We start from the raw sequence: 17,282 nt of genomic DNA, 5'->3' as shown, positions 1-17,282 counted from the left end.
TTGAAAGGAAGTTGATTAAATATAGTTGACAAAATCCAACCATCTGTCATGGGTTAAGGCATCCTGTAAGCAAATCATTCATATAGATGGAGAAAGAAGCTTCATTGTGCATCTATTTGCATGCATAAAGTTTCTTCTTCAGCTGAAATGTTACTGTCACCCATTTTTCATAAGATTATTATTTCTCAGGTCACAACCTTCTTTCTCAGTTCATTTAACTATTCTGTGTCTTGTGTAGCTTCCCTAGCACTTTTGCTCTCTGCTTCCCACAGTACTTAATACACCACTGTGGGCTTTCTCAGTTTCCTCTTGCCCCAGTTTTCCATCTCTTCTGCCCTAGAAGCTGTGCCACACAACTGTACAAGCCAGGTGTACACCAGTGTAGCTGGACATGCTATTTTTTCCTCCTTGATAGTTGTTGGACACAACTAGATGATCAGAGAATGAGGTCTGCAACCAGCATGTCATTTCCCCTTGCTTGTGGTGACATGTTCAGAGCCTACATATAGCTCTCTATCCAAACTTTACAACCTCTTAACATCATGCTGGATGATATTCTGTTGTTATTATATACCAAATCCAGTATATTCAGAAATAAGATTTCTCCAAATACACCAACTGTAATAGGTGCCCATTACACAGAAAACATCACATTTATGGTATGTGATAAAGCTGTTAATGGGTTTCCCTGTGGTAATTTGTGTACAAGTGTATGCTCTACATGACACAAGATTATTTCTGTACCCTTTTGCTGTTCTTTTGTTCTGTGGGTCAGCAGCAATCTATATAGTTATAGCACAAAATTATTTTGAGTGTTGATATTGTAAGGTTTCAGGACGAGGATACCAATTTTTTTCCATTTAGATATCTAATATCTATGCCATTCCTCTTAAATTCTTTCATATTCAATATATACTTTCATGGAGAACATTTTCTGCACATGTCAGGAGATCACTATCTGTAAATAATGTACCATAGCATTATATTGCTACTTAAATAAATATGTATTATTTATGGTGTCACAGGTGAACTAACTAAAAAAGAGAGAGATGCATTCTGCAAGGAACGTTATTTCAAAAAATAGATTGTCTGGAATGCTGAACATGAGCAGTACAGGTACTGATGTTTAGATTCCTGTTTGCAATAAATGTATTTTGTAATAAAAAATTTCAAATAAACACTGCAATATTAATGTACCTTGTACTTGCCCTAGGCAGCTAAGGCATAAATGCTTCATTTACATTCTGTTCACTGTCTAAAATACATACATTGGTCCTGATCCTGAGTCAAGCAGAATTCCAGTACATCACTGTACTTTAAATAATCTGAAACACCAGATTTACAGTAGTTATTTCTAACAGCTCTTTATGTGAAGAGCCTTTGCATCCCATTCTTCTTCAGTGTAGAAAGCTGAGATGGCACCATCTGTATTTAATGCTTTGCAATAAAGTGTAATCAATAGTTTTGTCCTACATTTCCACGGGATAAGACACAAGCTACATAACAGACCCAGGCATTTTCTTTAGTACTCCCAGCATTTCAGAGGGAGAAAATGTATCCTGATTAATTTGCCTGTAATTGCACAACTCCTTTATAAAGTTCCCCCATACCTTTTCTTAGACATGGCAAAACCAACAGGATCAATTAGTTGAAAATGGAGCTAAAGTACATGGATCTTAAATTGCATTATAGATCTCTTCCCTGTGAAAAGGGAATAAATGCATCAGTATCTCTTTGTAGTTTAGAACATCAATAATCTTGAATGGAGGGGGGAAATAACAACTAATTGGTCACTTTTTGCAATTGCTTCTACCCACAAATGTGACTGAAATATAACGTATTTTTTAAAATTCATGCACATTATTTTATGCCTATTAAACAGAGCTACTGCTTAATTAAAACTTTGTAAACTGCACTTAATTCAAATGGTATCAATCAATAAACACAATCAATTTACCTTGAATTAGGGAGCTAAGAAACTTACTCCCATCCAGCACAAAGAGATTTGTTTGGCTTTGGTTTATTCTCCAATACATTATTTAAACAAGTAACCTGTAATAAACTAAAGCATACCTAAAACTTGTCAAGTATTAAATGTTTACAGTGTTTTACAATATTTATTAACTGAAAAATAATTTTATAACATGGCATCATGGCTTTTAAATACTGAAGGGCTAAAGTTTAATGAGGAAATTTATGCATGTGTCCAAGCCAGAATAGATATTGGAAAAAAGGGCCTTATGGAACATGATGTTAGTTGGCCTACCATTACATCCATTGCTTAATTACTCCAGTTTTTACTGCTATCCATAAATTTAATTATTGGATTGCAGTTTTCTTCTTCTCGTCTATTTTTAAAACATGCCACTGGCTTTTCCCCAAATCCCTATGCTTTTCACATACAATAAATAGTTTGGAACTCTGTTCCAGATTGAGAGTTAGATCCTCATCATACATTATATTAGAAGTAAGATGTATACTGCTTGCATGTTGTAGTAACATTCCGCCATTCATCCAATGCCTTCATTTCACCATATGACCTACGGATTAGTAGATCCTCACTGGTGCAACACAGGTACATTTGATCAGATCCAAGATTCAACTTCCTAGTCTGTTTGTTTTTTAAAGACAGGGCAAGGAAAAGGAAGAATTTGGTGTGAGCAAGCAATGCACTAGGTCAGGCATCCCCAACCTTCGGTCCTCCAGATGTTTTGGACTACAATTCCCATCATCTCTGACCACTGGTCCTGTTAACTAGCGATCATGGGAGTTGTAGGCCAAAACGTCTGGAAGGCTGCAGGTTGGGGATGCCTGCACTAGATCCTCCAGTCATCAGAGAAGAACAAAAAACAAACAGCTGCTGAAGGCAATATTGATGACTAATTGAAGAAAGAGGTAGGAACTACAGCTGGAAGCCTTTCTTTATTTAGTAGGCAATGTTCCTTTCAGCACCTGTTGTTGTTTTTTTAAAAAAAAACTCTCACCTTTAAACATCATGCCATCACACAATATTACAATTCCAAAATGTTGTTTGTTTGCTGCAATGTTGTGGAGGCCTGAGGACTTCTGTCACAAATGATAAAAGCACTCTGATGTATGGAACAAATAATATATTTGTTTGGATCCTGCACTACTCCTGCACCAAGTGCCCCTATCTGTATCCTCCAAGTAAACAACTTATTACTGCAGCTCTTTTACCAATGGCATCATTCGATAGCATGGAAAAAGAGTTGAAGATGAAAGCAGGGGCATAAAAAGAGTCTGAAGAAGAGGAGGAGATGGTGGCTTCATAAACGGGAAGAAGGTGAAAAGGGTGCCTAGTAGTTGTAATGTGTGGGATGAGGAAGATGCAGGAAGTTACCATGGGAGTGCTTTGTGTGAAAGCATAGGTTGGACAAAAGGCATGGACATGGGTGTGAAGTTGAAACGGCTTCAGAAATGACATTGGGAAGATGAAGAGCAAAGTTGTTAGTTGCATGGGGTGGGAAGGGGAAATTATAGGAGGTTAATATGGGGGTAATGGCAGGGGGTTGGCAAGAGAAGCAAGCAGGGGCATACCCCTAGTAAGTATATGAATGGCATGCTTGCAAACTGTGGTGTGTGTGTGTGGATAGCCATAGTTCACCTTATGCTGATCACTTACGCATCACCAAGAAAGTGGAAATATATTGTCACAAATTTTCATATAATTTACATATGCTAATGTATATGTATAGCTTCAGAATACACACATAGTGCCTTATCAGTATGAACTTCTGTTTTTGGTGCTGTCTTTTGTTTTGGGGTTGATATACTGTTCCATAGTCACAGCTCCACTAAAATTCTGATTATCTCTTTTAAGTTTTCTATGAGCAGCATTCATATTGCACCAGGGAAGACACAACCTCCACCAACAAAATTCAAAATGTTGCATGACCAGACCAGGCCTTAATATGTTTTATCAATATTTTTATTTCTTCTACAATTGATCCAAGCAAGTATCCCATAATTTTACTCCTCTTTGTTTTGCTCTTTAAACGTTGTCTTCTAAAGGACAATGCACTTCCTGAGCAACATGTAAACATACCACACAAATTTTAAGAAACTCGATCCTTTGTCATATACATTTGTATACCATTTCCATCACTTAATCTTTTATTTGTGTGCATGGTCAAGTCCACCATTCAGAAGCAGCCTTTAGCTGCCTTTCAAAATGTACCAAGTTCAAATGAAATTGTTAAAAAGTTGAATGTTGGAGTTCTGCTGAAGAGAAAATGGAACGGACGAAAGTAGATCTACTCAACAAGATTTGTATACATATGCCAGGGCTTTCTTGAGGGTCCCTCAACCCTCAGGAAAGGCTTTGGTAGAGAAGGGGGACAGGAAAGCCCAGCTGCCCATCAAACATCCACTCTTTGTTGGGTGGATATAACCTGTTCTGAACATGCACTGTGCCTGAGGTTTCTCTGAGCCCCAACATTATTTATGCAGAATTCTGACTGGGAGAATAGAACTGCTACCATTTTTTTTACTGTCACTCGAGCCCAAATATACGAAACCTTTTATGACTATAATATGTCATTCTTTCTTCTCGATTTAGAAAATATATAACCATCCTTGCTGTCATTTTGATTCTACCTGAAAAACATAGGAAAAGAAACATTTTCCAGGTACACTTCAATTGTGTGAATGTAATTAGCTCAATTAGTTATGCAAAATATGGAAAGATTATAAATGGCAGCTCATGTATAAGCTGCCTGTCCTAAGAGCTGACACCTTTCTCCTGCAGTTTGGGTAAACAATTTCAAAGCAACAGAAGAAAATTGGACATCTTTTGTTCATTCCAAATGAATGCATTTTCAAATGACAATACCAGATGACTATGAATATAGTTTTTATGGATGGGTGTTTTTTTTTCATGCTGAGGGTTGCTGAATTTCTTTAGAAATTTCATCCTGCTGCTTTGAGGAAAAACAGTCTTTAAACAGTGTGAGGCCTATGCAATGGCAGCAAAATTATACCTGCACTGTGCTTCAGGAACTTAAAATACAAGAAATATGACTCTAAACTACTGTTGTGAATTAATAGCAGAACTGCAACTACACCTTAGCAGTTATGCAGTAGGGACTTTTCACATTTCCAGTTGGGATGACCTTCCCTTCAATGACAGAACAAAATTACACTAATGTTATAATAAACTATTGTATTTTGGGTAAATCATGGTCTACCTGTTGATGTTAAACAGAATGTGTGATCCGTAAAGATACAGGCTACAATTATCATGTTTTTAAGCATTTATTTAACATCTTTCTAATGTAAAAGCATTTAACAAAAGACAGTCCATATTGCTTATATACTGTGGATGTGGGGCTGAGAATGATAAAATAATGGTTTGCTAATGGCCACCTAGTGAGTGAATTACTAACTAGGAGCCATTATCTCAGTGTACACTCTTAGGCTTACTTTTCAGTGAGGTGGTTTCTGGGTTATGCTACTATAGCTGGGGCTCACACACTCACTTATGCACAACGGATCGTTTTCACTGCCAAAGAACTTTATTATGGTGGAAGAGTACAGTGGTACCTCTGGTTACGAATTTAATTTGTTTCGGGGTGCCGTGTACACCCCAAAAAATCCGTAACTAGAGGCGCCGCTTCTGTGCATGGAGCAATAGAGCGCTTCTGCGCATGCGCAAGCAGTGAAACACGGAAGTATATACTTCCGGGTTTGCCACGGCCGTAACCTAAAGATTCCGTAACCTGGAGGTTACGCAACACAAGGTACCACTGTATTCAATAATGTGAGCTATTATAACAAACAGCTCACAACTACTGTGCTCTCAATGAGAGTCAGTGTGGGGTAGTAGTTAAGAGCGATAGACTCGTAATCTGGTGAACCAGGTTTGCGTTCCTGCTCCTCCACATGCAGCTGCTGGGTGACCTCCATCACCTCACAGAGTGTTTGTTGTACAGAAGAAAGGGAAGGAGATTGTCAGCTGCTTTGAGACTCCTTAGGGTAGTGATAAAGCGGGATATCAAATCCAAACTCTTCCTCCTCTTCTTCTTCTTCAATCAGATCCTGTTAATTTATATGTTTTTTCCTCAGCATAGCAGCTTTCCCTTTGCCTTTCTTGCAATAAAGTTTAATGTGTAGAGAATGACTTATTCATTTTTCTCTCTGATTTTGACATCAAAAAGTAAGCATTTAAGAAAACAGAAAGTTCATTGGTTCGCATCAAACACAGTGACACTATTGCTGTCACCACTTATCTGTAGTGACAGGATTTTATGGAAATCTGTCCATCAGATTGTTAGATTCCTTCTAAATAAAATGTCTAATTATATCAGAAAAGTACAATTGATTTCAAAGATATCTGGCCAAGTATTGAGAACCCTTTTCATTTAGCATCTTACTTTATCCCAGGTCTTTCTTTAGCAGTGTTGTTAGCCCTAGTTGAACTAGATAGCAACTTGCTAATGAACTCTAGCTTTGTTAATGTGCTACTATATGCTTCCACACTATCAGGTACAGTGGTACCTCGGGTTACATACGCTTCAGGTTACAGACTCCGTTAACCCAGAAATAGTACCTCAGATTAAGAACTTTGCTTCAGGGTGAGAACAGAAATCATGCTCCGGTGGTGCGGCAATGGCAGGAGGCCACATTAGCTAAAGTGGTCTTCAAGTTAAGAACAGTTTCAGGTTAAGAACGGACCTCCGGAACGAATCTTAACCCGAGGTACCACTGTATCTCTGTGATTGTTTTAAGTAAAGGCTAGATGTATTCTCACACAAGGGCAGATAATTTGAATAGCCCACATATTTCTTTCCACGTGATCTGGAATGGTACAATCTTTAATTCTAGGAATGCAGCAAACAATTTAATGGGTCTTCTGATGTGCACTGTTTTATTTTATGATATCCATCTTCTGAACTTGATTCTGTTTTAGGAAGTCAGGGTTTTTCTGGTGTGTGTGTGTGTGTGTGTGTGTGTGTGTAATTCAGCTGAACATATACCATCCCAGAATTCTTAAATAGAATGGAATATGGTGTAAAAATGTTTAAAATAAACTCCATTTGAATATATAATTTTTAACAGCACGGTTCTAAGCATGTATACTTAGATGTAATTTCTACTTAATTCAGTGGGACTCAGTTGGGTGTATAGAATTGCAGTCAAATTTTTATATTTAATATAGATTACCTTTCCATTTTTTGTCAACTCTCAAAAAAGGATATAAAATTACAAACTTGCCAGGATCCTTTTAAAGAAAAAAGACCTTTCTTGAATTCTGAATGTCTGCTGCATTGTGCTATCCTTTTTTGCCTTGGAGAGGAGGTGTTGAGGAAGGCTGCCAGTTTTCCTTGGCATGTCTCAAATTAGTAAATGACTTCTGTGGGGTGCATATAGCTAGAGTAACTGGAGGAGGGGAAGACAGAATTATATAGATGGATGGATTGAAAGAATGGGCATGCCTCCAAATACTTGTCATTTTAAAAGGAAAAAAAGAAAGCACTTAATTGTTAATTGTTCTGCATGTTTTAATATTGTACGCTAGAGAAGAAACTGGCTTTATATGGCTCATCTACAGAATTTTACATTGTGAAAATTAGTAGTACAAAGCCTCTGTTAAAATCTTGAATCATTATGTAATGAGCTAAGAGATTCTTTGGCTTATATGGGAACAGAGGTCAGGAATAAAAACCCTAAAATTCATTGGAGGCACTTCTCTTGGCAGCGAGGTTAGGGTAGGATGAATACTACACACTGAGTAGATGCAAAAAAATTGAAAGGAACAAGGAAGATGTCTGAATAAAAGTAAAACATAACTGAGAAAAAAACAGAGCTCTATTCAGTAGCTGAGTCTTTGCAACACTTGCAACATTTTTAGCCAATAACATATACCCATTAATATACATTTCAATTTATATATGTCTGTCTGACACATCTTACTGTTAATAGAAAATGTGCATTTTTAACTATTTTTGGTGATATGCTGAACTGGATTCCATGTGCTTAATTGACATTATTATTTTTCACTTCTGATACACACTGTTAATCATGCATAACAGGTGCAGAAGTTCAAAATCAGACGTTAAAAACATTCATTAGAAGGCAAATCCAATTTCAACTATGCTTTCATCTAAATGATGTGCATAGTTGTCTGGGGAGGGCGGGGTATAAATAAAAATTATTATTATTATTATTATTATTATTATTATTGGATCTGCCTGCAAAGCTGAATTGTAGAAACAGTTATTCTGAAGTAAATTCACTGAAATCAATGAACTGCCGTGTGCATATGTTTAAGATCACTGTGCTAGATCTTGCAGGCAACAGTTACATCACAGCAGTTGCAGAAGTTATCTAATTGTGTTTGAGGGCAGTTAGCATATATGTTATGAACAAACTATAAAGCCCCAGATAAAGGGAAGGGTTTTTTTTTAATTTTACGAGCAATAAAAAAAGGCTTTGGAGAGGGTGGGATATGAATATTTTAAACAAGCTACAGAAAAATCTATGCTAAGTAAATAGATAAGTTTTGTTTCTACGAATACTGAACTCTAAAGATTGCCTCACCTAGAAACAAGGGAAAGGCATTTGGATGCCATATGGCCAGGTGGGCTGTCACCTGAATAGCCATTGTTTTTAAAACTGCAGTTCTCCAATAGGTTTCAAAGCTATTTTTAGCTAGGGACTAGTGGCACAAAAAGACTCCTTATTGCTATTCCCTGCTGGTAATAGTTGATGAAGTGTCAAGAATGGTGGAAACAGTTTTTCCCACTATTTCTGCCAGTTTTCTTATCTGTCAATTTTTCCCATTGTTTGACTTTTTTCTGCCTGACAAGAATGGGAAGGGAGTCTTAAAGTAGGAGGTGGGGGGAGAGAAAGTGTTTTTTTGTAGCTATCTGAATATCTCTCTGACATCTGTCAAGTGCAATAGCTAAGCAGTTAAATTGACAAGACACAGTCTGGGAAAATCTACTCATTTTCTGAACACTTCACAGCTTTTGTTCAAGATATATATCCTTACTGCAGGAAAGAAACGGAAGAAATGCACATGGCTGAGTGGGGCAAGCAAGAGTGTTCTTGAGCCAAACATATCTTCCCCCCAAAAGCTTATGACATAGCTTATGCACTATCATACAGGAGTTGGTGAAGGTTTTCTGCTGTGGGTAAAGCTCTGTTTCCCCCCATCTTTACTTCTTTAATCTGACAATCCAAAAGCAACACGGTAGGCTAATTATGATTACAACACTGTTATATCACTACTGAATTGTATCTTAATTTACAATCATATAGCGTACAATATATACATGGTGACACCAACTAATATGAGTTAAGAAAATGTTCCAAAGTAAGGGATTTTTGGCTAGTATAACATCACAAAGAATCACTCAAGCTTGAGGCAACATGCCTTCCAAGGTAAGTGTAAAGTCAAACAAAGCACAATTTATGCAGTGTTTTGCAGGGAATAAGTTGAAGGATGTTGGTGCTCCAAAAACAACAGCAGGACAGTCCTTCCAGGATAACCGACTGTTTCAAATTTTCTTTCTCAACTGATAATAATACCAAATAAAATCAATGACATTCAAATACAATAAATGAGATGATATACCTGAACGGTTTACAAACGGTTATTACGCAATAAGAGATACATTACGAAGTAAAACGTCCAAAAGGGTACACAGGATACAAATGGTTCAGCTTTCACTAATCAATGTAATTCGCTGACACTGTTAGCTAAAACATTGCATTATAAAGACCACCAGCAGGTGAATGGTATAATATGAAGGTACAGCATCCAATATACAGAAATGAGAATATCGACAACAGCCACATTAACATCAAAATTAAATTATTCCCTGCAAAACACTACATAAGTTGTGCTTTGTCTGACTTTACACTTTCCTTGGAAGGCATGTTGCCTCAAGCTTGAGTGATTCTTTGTGATGTTATACTAGCCAAAAAATCCCTTACTTTGGGACAGTTTCTTAACTCATATTAGTTGGTGTCACCATGTATCTACAGTGGACGCTCGGGTTGCGCACGTGATCTATGAGGGATGCATGTCCGCAACCCACTGCGTTCGCAACCCACAGCGGTGCGTCTGCACACGCGTGGGTTGCAATTTGGAGCTTCTGCGCATGCACAAAGCGCGATTTAGCTTTGCGACCGCCGAAACCTGGAAGTAACCCATTCTGGTACTTCCAGGTTTCGGCGGGTCCGTAACCCGAAAAAACACAACCTGAAATGTCTGTAACCCGAGGTATGACTGTATTGTACACTATATTGTAAATTAAGATACAATTCAGTAGTGATATAAAAGTGTTGTAATCATATTATTAGCCTACCGTTTTGCTTTTGGATTGTCAGATTCTTCTGTTTGCAACACAGGAGATATTTATTGTTTTACTTCTTTAATGACAGAAGAACCTGACTCCAATTCCATCACTGATCCAGGTAGGTTTTCAGCTTAAGAACATGGGCAGAATTTACATACATAGTAATTTGCTTGTGAGAGGGTGAAACCTTCCAAATTTCAGACTTTTCTAGCCAGTTATTACGTAATTTGTCTGGACTTCACTTAAGTTACATGCTAGATGTGATCCTAGGGAACATCTCTAGAAAATTTCAGAATGATAGGTGTAGGAGTTAGGGAGTTATGATCAATGAAAAACAGTTTGAGACTTTCATTGTTTTTGCTCAAAACTGCCATCAAAGTAACAGAGTGCAAAGCTGTTTACAGAGATGTGGAAAAAACAAAGTTTAGGTTATACCAAAAAAAGAACAACCAACAACTACTACAAACACTTTCAGTGTGTCAATTTGCAAAGAGCAACAAATGTACTGGAACATCAGCATCCATCCCAAAGGCGCTGTTATTGGAGAGCTCTGTCAAGTAATTTCCTAATTGGGAACTGTAGCTATCAGTCACATAATCCCCTTCATTTCTTTGTTCTTCCTTCTGGCCTGGTGGTTTGTTTTTTACGTAAAACTTGCTTGTAGGTGACTCAAAACTGTTATCAAATTCAGGTTAAATTGGAACCGAAACAACTATCTGAAGCTTCAGAACCCTACTGTTTCACCTTGCTTTGCTTTGCACAAAGTGTAAATACATCCAGAGTGGGTCACTTCACTTTGGAATTCAGTTTAGGTAAAATGCTTGTACACCTCTACTGAATAAGCCATCTTCTGCCTCCATCCATCAGTAAGTGATGGATTTTTCCAGGTGGATGAAAAGGCCTTAGGTATTTGTTCTGTATTGCTTTTAAACAATAAAAGGCAATTCATAAATTAATAAAAATAATTATGTGCTGCTGCTTTTTCTTGCCTTTTTTTTTTTTGCTATCAATATATGCCTGTCACTTTCTCAGTCTAGATGCTTACTTCCAGGTCTGGTTTTTGTTTTAAGAGGCAGGTGGGAGAAATAGGTGGTTATATGTGCAGAACTGTTACTAGAGTCACCAGAAGATCTCCCTTCCACTGAAACATAAATTCTGAAGCTAGTAGAATCACATCCACATAATCCTAATTATCTTGCCAGACTCTAAAACTGTCATTATATGAGGTAGCAATCTGGTGGTCTTTTATACTTAAAAATAGGAATCTTCCTCAGTAATGATAATACTATGTGAAAAGTTTAAATTTAAACTGTTAACTGCATTCTGAGCAATTCTTATCAGTCTAATAAAGACATGCTAGACTAGCTAATGTAAAAATGTTGGGAGTGCTTAAAATCTGGAAACATGTATTTGTCTGATTAAGAGCTGTGCCACTGGCTATCTCTATTCCACATATGAATTTTTGAAAACAAAGGGTATGATCCTTCTCCACACAGGCACCCAGGAAGGATCATATCCCAAATGCAGAAAGGAAAATGTCCTTTTTAATGTTTTATTAATTGAAATACCAAAGAAACCCCTGCTCGGCTTTCATTAAGAATGTAAAAGCTTCATTAATATAGAAACCACTCAAACTTCGCTGGCCCCATAATAGTTTGTCCCAAGACAACAATAATGGCATATCAACAATCAGTAGTCTGCATTTTAATGGTGGTTTTCAGGCAAGCCTCATAGTGCAGATGGGGGCAGTAAAAGCTTACACTATCCCTTTAAGGTTTACTTGATGTGTTTTCACGTACTTTTATAATTACTGCTTTTTCTGTAAGCATTGTAGAAGAGAATCTGTACTACAATTGAGGTCAATAAGATGGATTCAGCAAATAGTGTGGGACTTTTAGCACAAAAGCAGATCTAACTGCCATTAAAATGAACCTGTTGGTCTCAGAAATGTGAATGTATCATCTCTCTGTGTGTGTACAATTTAACAGAAAGTGGGGGAGAAATACCTTTAGCTCCAGCAAAAATGTGCAGAGCAAACAAATTATATATATTCCAATTGAAATGTCCATTTATTTTCAAAATACTTGTTGAAGAATATGCATATATAGAAACATACCTGTCGTCCCCCAACAAATAGAATTTGTTGTGGAGATGTTTGCCTCTAAGAAAGGAGAATTGAGCAGATGTTCATTGTACCAAATAATTTCATATTTCAATGTGACAAAATAGATGAGCCACATAAAACCTAATTTCAGCTGCAAATTGCAAGCTGGAATAAGTTCCAGGATAGTAAACAATTAGATGCTTTATTTTCTTTTTAATAAGACTAAATTACTAGATAATATCTACTGGCATCAACTTGGCTAATAAAAATCAGTTTAATAGGATTTGCCATTTTTCCAATTGCTATCATGATCGGCTTTGCATTTTGATTATCTCTAAACTTTGCTTCAATTTTCTCATAGAAAAGCTCTCAGTGGTAATTGCTTTAACATTTATTCTAGGTCAAGTGGTTAAGTATGAATAATGATGTGTCAAAAATGTACAGTAATGCTGTCAATAGAGCAATTACCATTTAGCTAGAGATTATTGTGGCACAGGAGCACATTAACTGGGCACAATAAACAGAACAACAAAGAATGTAGGGGCAAAGGGACTGACTATTTTCAAAACCAGTGAGTGTTATACAGTACGCATTACTGACAGATACTAATTGTTGCATAAGCACAATTAACTGCATCTGTGCACTAGTCTTTATAAATCAACAGAGTTGGATTGTTGCCAGTATGGACAAGAGGCTAAAAATTTATATAACCTGATATTAATGTTTTAAATATACAACAATGCATGGTCTCAGTTTTCCTTTCCAACTAGCGTTTAGGGTGTGTGGGTATATGTGATAATGTTTATGGGAAATGGTTTGTTTTGGTTGATAACTATATGATTTAGGTTATACAGTAGTAATAAAAAATATTAAAGCACCATCTGTTTTATTAACATTACTATAAAGGGATGAGTTTTTATTGGAATTTATTTTTTCAGAAAATAAATGTTCTAATATAATATTGATTATTGAAATGTATTACAGCAGTGGAAAATAAGTTAATTACGAGTTTTCATTGTAATATCAAACAATTTGTTTTCCACAGCATAGTCCATATAGTCTGCTGATCCTGAATATACTGATAAATTAAGGTGATCTTTCTTTGCTTTGATGTTGTAGTATTATTATAATTATTTATTTTGCAGTAATCTCTTGTTGAAATCCATACGGAAAATAGGCTTGTGAATAGATCAACAGAAATTGACTTCAGGCATTCTTCACACATAAAGGATCAGGTATCCTGTCCAAATGGAGACTGTATGTGGTGAAAAGCCCACAATTTCTCAGGTCTCGTTATCATGTCACATGCAGACATCAAAGCAAGAAGCAGAATTGGGGGCAGATATGAAGAAAACTGACAGGGTAAAAGTGAGGAAAGTATTGGATCACAAGAGCAACTCAGGGTGGTGACAGCAGGAGAAAGGAGAAGCCAGATTGCTGTTGATATCATTCCTTCTAATACAAACATCATGTGATGACAGCTGGCAGGATTATAGGGAAAGCAGGAGAGAAATATTGGTATGCACAGGTACCCCCCCGCCAAGACCCCACCCCTGCCAAGTATAAGGGATCAACCCACTCTTAAGATAAAGAAAATAATATTCCAAAGAGGACTTAGCAATAGCCAAGGAATGATGGGTGTCTGCTTGGGAGGGGTGTCTGTGAAATAGAATATCCTGATGGCATGATGGCTGAATGGAACGCTGAACAAGGATGGCTCCAAAACTGCAACATTTGTGCCAAATCACAATTGTACAAAGGTAAAGGTAAAGGGGCCCCTGACCGTTAGGTCCAGTCGCGGACGACTCTGGGGTTGCGGCGCTCATCTCGCTTTACTGGCCGAGGGAGCTGGCATACAGCTTCCGGGTTATGTGGCCAGCATGACTAAGTCGTTTCTGGTGAACCAGAGCAGCGAATGAAAACACCATTTACCTTCCTGCCAGCGTGGTACCTATTTATCTACTTACACTTGACGTGCTTTCAAACTGCTACGTTGGCAGGAGCAGGGACCGAGCAATGGGGAGCTCACCCCTTTGCGGGGATTCGAACTGCCGACCTTCTGATTGGCAAGCCGTAGGCTCAGTGGTTACTGCTAATTTCAACTTTCTGGATATTTGGAATGTACCCAGGACTACCTAGAAATCCTAGTTGGGTTGCACCTTTGGTAAACTGGATCTAACCCACACAAAAAAATGTTTCTAACACTGAGATGTTTTGTCAGATGATGTGGGAGAGGTAGTAGAATTCCCCATTTTTGAGGCGTCAGTGGTTAAAAAAGAGAGACCCTCCCCAAATTGCTAGAATTGTTATTATTCACCAATACCCCCAAAAGATTCTGTACATTATACCCCCTTTTTCACAAGGTACAAATGGCTCCATACAAGTTGGGTCCAGCTTTAATTTGTTGAAATTCAACAGCTAGTGCTATGCATAGACAGAAATAGCTTCTACGTGCCTATTTACATTGACGGGGTATTGCACATGCAAATAATTGTTGTTCATGTGTTTCTTAGTCAAATCCCACCCTGCACACACTGCAGATCAGCTGATTAGGCAGCAGTGGAACAAAATTTTAAAGAAGCATTTTAGCTTAAAAGTGATAAAATCCAGTAGTGATACAAGAATGAGTTATAAAACTAGGAAGGGTGTGATAAGTTTGTACAGAGAAGAAAAATTATATAAAATAATAGTAAGTCTTTTTTCAGACTAGAATGAAACTGAGGTTCACTATCTACAAAACAAATTTGTTCTCACTGCAAAGAAGTAACTTAATGAAATTTACTTATGGTAACAACTGTAAATTTAGGGTCACATAACACATTACACTTAAATAATTGTGTATACCCATGGCTATTGTTTTACTTTAATTAATTCTAGTCATGAGGGTATTATTATTCCTGCACACTGCGATTTCAATAATAACCACCTCCACACATCTGGAATTGATTATGAAAAACAAGATATTTAACTGCATGATAGGTACAAAATATAATGTGTGGTTTTACCATTAGATAGCTTCAAAATTGGTTTAGACCAGGCATAGGCAAACTTGGCCCTCCAGATGTCTGGAGTGATGGGAGTTGTAGTCCCAAAACATCTGGAGGGCCAAGTTTGCCTATGCCTGGTTTAGACAAGTTCATGGAGGGTAGGTCTATCTATGACTATCAGCCACCTCTTGTGGAAGATGCCTTTTTGGCATTGCCTGTGTATTTAAGAACATGAGGTTATAGGTATAGAAGATAGGAATATAATGAACTGTCCAAATTTGGAGTTTCTGAGTTCAGTTAACACTCAGATTGCCCACTTCTCTGAATTTTGCAATGTAGTTTCAGTTTGAAAAATGCATGCAAAAATGTGTATTTTGAGGGAAAGTATATATAAAATGCATACAAATTGTGTATTTTAGAAGTGAGCATGCACAAAAGACATACAATTTAAAATGCAAATTTTTCACATGTGTTCATGTGTTCTGAAGAAATAGGGCTGAGGTGGACTTATGATTGAATACATGAAAAACTGATACAGAGTCTGATTCTGTTCATCCCTTTGTGTGTAATATGGATGAAATTCAAAAGGAGAAGTTTATTTAATTGTAATTCAACTGAGCCAGCAATTACCTAGAGGTGCCACAGCATCTCAAGGGGGATGCTCCCATAGATTATTTTAATGAAATTTCGAAAAGTATCCTCTAGAAATGATGAAGAGGAGCTCTTCATTCATTTAGAGGAAGATTGATTAAATTTAACTACTCTTACAATAACCATCTCAGAAATAGCAAGGAATACTGAAGAAACTACCACTACTAGTACCCTCATCATTTTCTTAATCACCCTGTATATTTCCATTTTGCCACATCTTCACCCTATGTTCTGTTTTGGTATACATTTTTTGCTTTGCTCTCTCCTCCTGCCATTAGATCACTTCATCTTTTTTTCCTCATTTCCCTCTTGCAAACTGAAATCTCATCCCATGTTCTATTTTCTTCTGTTGGTCTTTGGCAATGTTTACTGTTACTAGTGAATCAATAAACATGGAATGTATAATTTTATGCATTTGTGACACTTGTGACACAAGCTTTGTACACTTGCCAAGATGCATATGTATTTGAAGCAAAAAAATATTCATATGTTAGGGTATAGTTTCCATATGTAACCAGATCAATCAAGGTCACTACAATTTTAATATATGCAAAAGCAACAGTCAGCTAAATATGTAATGAAGCTATAAAACTTGTTTTAAAGATTACTGAGACAAATTCAGCAAACACTTTAATCATGGGGGCAGGGCACACAATCTGCAGTTTCCTATCTTTGGTTCTCCAAATAATGCCATGAATAATGACACCAGAATAATGCCATGAGTGAGCTGACAGGAGTTATATGTACAAGTGTTAGAGGTAAGGAGGAGGCAAAATGAGTAGTCACAACTTCACATTCAAAAAGAGAAAGGAAGAATGGGGGAGAGGCAATGTAACAATAAAACCAAATGTAATGTGCAAATATCCCCAGATACAGGAAAAGAATGCTTACCTTTTTAGGTAGTGGCTGTTGTGGCCTGGCACAGCCGCGGGAAACTGGGGGTGGTGGCAGTCCTTTTGGATCTTGCGGCAGGCTGACTTGTTTCAGCCTCGGACAGCCACAGGGGGGCAATGGGAAAGACCACCAAAACAAACAAACAAACAAACAGGCCAATCAATGCCTGAGTAGGGCGGGCCGGCAGGCTGGGCTCCAGCAGCGGGGACCAGGTAAATGCAGTCTTTACTCCAGTCCAGCAGTGTTGTGTTTAAGCTGACTGTACTGGGAGCCACCACACAACTGGCTAGTGATCTTTCCACCCACCCAGTATGTTTTGCC

The 17,282-nt window shown here is 37.5% G+C and overlaps 1 protein-coding gene across 1 annotated transcript in view; it reads right to left on the bottom strand.

Annotated features, from left to right (window-relative positions):
* Positions 1 to 17,282, bottom strand: part of TENM3 (teneurin transmembrane protein 3) — a 1,235,569-nt gene that overhangs the window by 643,035 nt on the left and 575,252 nt on the right. The window lies entirely within an intron of this gene.

This window comes from Podarcis tiliguerta, assembly GCF_965153285.1.
Source record: "Podarcis tiliguerta genome assembly, chromosome: 9".
NCBI lineage: Eukaryota > Metazoa > Chordata > Lepidosauria > Squamata > Lacertidae > Podarcis > Podarcis tiliguerta.
This window is presented reverse-complemented; position numbering and strand designations above follow the sequence as displayed.